This window comes from Glycine max, chromosome 12 (genome assembly GCF_000004515.6).
Source record: "Glycine max cultivar Williams 82 chromosome 12, Glycine_max_v4.0, whole genome shotgun sequence".
Classification (NCBI taxonomy): Eukaryota; Viridiplantae; Streptophyta; class Magnoliopsida; order Fabales; family Fabaceae; genus Glycine; species Glycine max.
Window position 1 is genome coordinate 21,661,382 of NC_038248.2, and position 5,686 is coordinate 21,667,067.

Here is a 5,686-nt window from a genome sequence, read left to right on the forward strand (position 1 = left end):
ACGACCCACGATATCTTGCATAACCTTACTTAATCTCATCGTGAGAATTTTTGAAATGATTTTGTATAGAGTAGTACAACCTGCAATTGGTCGATATTCTCGAATTGTTTTTGTCTTGTCATGTTTTGGAACCAGCGTTACTAGCGTGCAATTCACCGCCATGTACATCTTCCCATGCTCAAAAAATTCTTTTACTGCAACAGTCACATCAGTTCTTATAGTATTCCAACTAGCCTTAAAAAACTTCGCACCGTAACTGTCGATCCTGGGAGATTTCAAGTCTCCAATGCTATTTAAGGCCTTAAAAATCTCCTTATCAATAACTTGCGATGTCAACATGTCAGCCTGCTCTGGTTTTACTTGGGTGCCTGCTCTCATTGCCACTATATCAATAGCTTGGATCATTTTTGTTTTATCCCCCATTAAGCTCTTATAAATGCATTCGCTTTCATAAGAAATCAAGATATCTTATTAATAGACTTCACAATAAAAGAAATTAAAATCAATACATTTGTAAGTGGTCATATTGTTTTTATGTCAGGAAGAAAAAAAAACTACCATATACTTCTTATATATGAATAAATGTAGTAATCTAATTTTTTAAATATTTCTAAAATAAATATTAATTATATATTTTTAAAAAAATGGTTAACACTTATACCAATTTTTTTAATGAATTTTAGCTCATAAGAGTCTTGAAAATAAAAACTTCATTAATTATTTCTTTTTCTTGGTCATGATTAAATGTCAAGATTTATATGTTCGGAAGTAAAAGCTCATGAAACAAACCTAATATATGTTATTATAAAGTTTTCATATTTTTTATGAGCACATATGAAATTTTGGGTCAATAAAGGAAATGTATTTAAATATATTTGTCATATTTCTTTTATAAGATTTTATTAACAATTCAGATAGAGAAAAGTCATCAAGAACATTGATAGCAAATTAATGTTAACTAAAACTTAAATTTCCTTAAAAAAATCTTAAGTTATTTCATATTTTTAAATTTTTTCCTCTAACAATTGTTTTTGAAACAACAATAGTTGAGGACCAACCATCATCAATTTCCAGCATCATGATTTGTGCATAGTAGAAACCAACACAAACGGAATGACAATGTGACTTACAATAACTCACATTAATAGAAAACCTTGATCAATGACACTAATTTATAGTTGTCAAGAGCCTTACATACTATATAGAATATAAAATGGAAAATGATAAGTAATTTATGAGAAATTAAATATTTAACTATATGTAAAAGAGTGTGACAAATTAATCAAGTTGTAATATTTTATAAGAAAATAGTCTAATAAAAAAGAGATAAGTTAAGTCTCAAAATGAACCACAATGAATATCCCAAAAGAAAAAGAAGCATATAGTAAGAATGTGAAAAAAAGGTCATGTATTTTCACTCTTCTTCTCCTATCGTTTATTCATTTTCCCTTCTTTATGGCATGAGGTGGCTTGCAAAATGTCGGTGCTACCCTTTCTCTCATTTATGTTCACCCTCTTCATCGCCATAGGCGCTTCATGGCTATGCACAACGAAGGAACACTACTCCATATTCTTCTCCCATAGCCTCTTCGTACAATGTTGCTTTTATGAAGAGGCTGCAACTAAAATCGTGATGGACTCTGCAAAAAAACCTTAAAACCAATAGTAATTAAACATAAAATATCATTTACAACAAAAGCAATAAATTAAATACAGAAACCGAGTATGCATTAAAAAGTAAGTGAAAATGTTAATTTTTAAAACATTATTAAAAATGTTATGCGTTTGGATAGAGAATTTTAATAGAAAAAAATAATTTATTAGAAAATTTAAATTTTTGTAATCTAAAATTCATCATTTGGATTTTTTTTAATGAAAAATTTAAATTTTTGAAATTTTAAAACAAAATTTTAAACAACTAAAAATGCGGAATTTCAATTTCCTTCTAAAATGTGATAAATTGAAATTCTCTTCTTGATAGAAGAATCTTCCAAAACATTGTGTATTTCCTTAATAACCTTTATCTTCTCTTCCACCTGAAAGTTTTTGAAACCTCGTTCTCGAACTCGCGACTCTTCCCTCATGCCGATGATCCTCTTCAAGAAACACCGTCTAAGCTCGTGGAGCGTCGATCGGGCGTGGGCGTAGAGGGACACGTAGAATTGCACCCGCTAGTCAGGAGAGTAGTCGTCACTACCCATCACACAGTGAAGGTGCTCGCCAGCGCGGAGGGCCTGGACCATGCCTTGCGTTGTTGGCTGAATGTCATGGTTGAGTGCGGCGGTATACGCCACCGTATTTTGGTTCCCTAACTTCTCATGCCGCATCAATATTCTTTTCTTTAGAAGCACCAGCACGCCAACTATACCTTCTCTTCTCTTTGCATTCATTTTCTTTCACTCTCACAAATTTTTTTATCCAAACACAAAATTTTGAAAATAAAAGAATTTCAATTGAAGTATTTGAAATTCTTAAAATTTAAGGGTGTGTTTGATTTGCATTTCCATTTCCTGTTTTCATTTTCAAAAGATTAGAATTCTGAAAACATGTTTGGTTTTACTTCTTGTTTTCTGCTTTCAATAAATAAAAACACTTAAAATGCATTTTTCAAACGGAAATGTATTTTTAGATTGGCTTAAAATTACATTCCTTGTCACCGCATTTTCATTTTACCCAAAATGAGGTTCCTGGTTTCAAATGAAAACACTAAAAATGAGATTTTATTGTTTTCAGTTTTTGGTTTGTTTGAAAAAATATTTTCACTGAAAATGTTTTCAAAAAACCAACCAAACGCATTTCCATCACCATTTTCTATTTCCAGTGAAAATGAAAATAGAAAACAGTCAAACCAAACACCCCCTAAATTTCTCATAATTTTAAATTTTCTCATCCATACACACTTTAAAAGAATTTACATCTAATGTCTTTTGCGATTCTCAAGTCTTTTTACATTGATTATAGCAAAATCATGGTGAGTAATTAATATTTAAATTACACATTTAATTTTACATGTTAATATATATTAGCTTAATCAAGGGAGAAAATATCAACATATATTTACAAAATTACCCAGCATTTTAGCAAGAAAAATGATTACATCAAATATCTCAACTCATCTTTTTTTTATAAATATAAAGATAAAGATGTCATTTTAATGGCTACAGGAGGTGATTAACATAAGTAACAATTGGAAAATCAAAAATCAATTGGGCAACAAAATTAAATATCTATTGTACTAATTGGTTAAGATTTATTTGCTTTTAAAAATTATAAAACCCATAAGACATGCGTGAGTGCATTAACAGAGGTCAGCGGAGTAGGATCAGACGGACAGATAGGAAGTAAGAATGCAGTATGATTGATGAAAATATAAACTTTGAAAACAGATATCAAGGTCACACCGGAGACCGGCTTACAAAACCCAGGTTTTCATAAACAAAGAAACCGAAGCGGCGGCAGAGCCGCACAGGATCGGTGAAGGGAGAAGAGAGAAAGATGAAAAATAGAAATTTATTGAATCTAGAAAGAAGCGCTTACAAAAATCTTGTTTCAGAGCACCTCTCTTCCGAAACCTGAAAAAATGGCTAAATGAAAGGGTGCCTCACAATATGCTTGAGGACTCCTTATATAGCCAAAATTTAAGACCGGTAGTTGCCGGTAGTTTTGACCGGGACTATTTGACTGTTTGTTACAAGACAAGTAGCTTTGACCGGGACTTTAATGGCTACAGGACAGGTAGTATTGTCCAGCATTAATTACACATTAATTACAAACAGACGGTTTTGTGACCGAAATTAAAATTAATCTAAACAGATACCAAAACAATCATCTTCGTTTTGGTAAAAGGGATCTTCTTCGTCTTCTTCAACAGAACTTGTTTCTTCCTTCTTTGAGGATGAAGCTTCTTCTTCCTGTTGTAACATTTGTAGAACTTCCTTCAGATTTTTAGCTAAGACCTCCTTTGATGTCGATCCTGCTAAAAATGCTGCCAGATGAGACTTTTGGTTCAAGAACACAGAAGTCTTTGGATCAGCCGCTTTGAGGAATTCTGGATGGGATTTGAACCATAGTTTTACTTGTTCTGCATCCGCTTTGGATGAGTCAAATTGTGTCCACCATTTTACAAATGCGTGTCTTTGTAGTGATGGATATTGATTTGTCTTTTCAGTCTTGCTGTAGCGATATTGCCATGAGAATATCCATGACAGTGCAAAGCTTGAAAAGTATTTAAGATCTGCTGGAATTCGTGATTCCTGCGAATTGTATTGTTTCTTAAATTGGGAAAATCCTTGTTGGACCGTTTCTGGGAATATCTCTGGGATTGGTCCAAAGAAGTCCCACCATTGCAAAAACCAATTGGGAAAATTGTAAATTGTGTTGGTCTTGAAATATATCAGCCATGAATGTTTGAAGCGGGTATTTTGGTGCCAAAACACCTTAGTCATCAACGTAATCCCAATAGGTATAACCTACTGGATCAAATGGAACTGAAAATCTCTTTCCTTTGTTCAAGTCCGAACCAAAGTGTCTTGGTTGAAGAACTTTTAGTATTTGGATGGTTGAGTGGGTGTTTAAGGTTTGGTCTTTTGGATCTTTGAAATGTTTGATAGATACTGAGTTTGAATCTACCAAAATCAATTCATAAAAAGTTCTTGTCTTCAGGATGGTGGTTGGTTTGTAGTGAAATCCTGGTGGGAAAGCCTTGGCCGTCGCCTTGAAGGGATTTTTGTCCCAAAATTCAGGTTCCATATGCAAAACAGTTAACAATTTATTTTTATAAATATAATTGTTAGTTTGTTTGGTAGGTGGTGTTTGAGCTTTGGCTAAAGGTAGTTTTCCTTTAGTATTGGTGGCTGTTTTGGTCATTGACGCATTTTGGATCATTGTTTGTAAATTTGATTCAGATTCATCATCAGATTCTGAGGCAATGTCTGCCCAAGATTTTTTGATTATTTTTGGAAATTTGGTCAGACCCATGTCTTGAAGGGCCTGAAGGGTTTCAATTGGCCATGCATAGTCGGCCGATGTTTGTTTGGCGGTTGCCGGTTTGGGAGATTCCTGAGTGGATGGCTCAGGTTTGATTGAGGCAATCTGGGTTGATGACCCTTCTAAATTGGTTTTCTGGGTAGATGACCCAGCCTGGGTTGGTGACCCAGAAGAGGTAGATGATTTCTTGATGGTTGGCTCTGGAAGAGCCAGCCTGGCTCCTTTGCCTGTACTCCTTCCTCCCCGTAGGGAGATTCCCGATGCCTTAGGAGGCATTACCACTTTTCTGTAAGAATTCACGGGTAAGGTAGTCAGGTAGTGAATTTGAGGTGCCCTTGATGTATTCTATGTCAAAATCAAAGACACTTAAAATTGCTTGCCATCGTGCAAAAATTTGTTTTGAGGCAAGGTTTTTAACATCTTTTTGTAAAATATCTTTGGCTGATTTACAATCAACCCTGATTAAAAATTTTTGGTTTAATAAATCCGATTGAAATTTGGAAATGCACAAAACAATTGCTAAAACCTCTTTTTTAACAGTTGAATATTTTAATTGTGCAGGATTCCAATGTTTTGATGTATATGCAATGACATGATCTTGGCCACGGACTCTTTGTTTGAGGATGCCACCATAACCTATGTCTGAAGCATCAGTTTCGACAATTTTAAATGCCTGTGGAATAGGAAGATACAGACATTT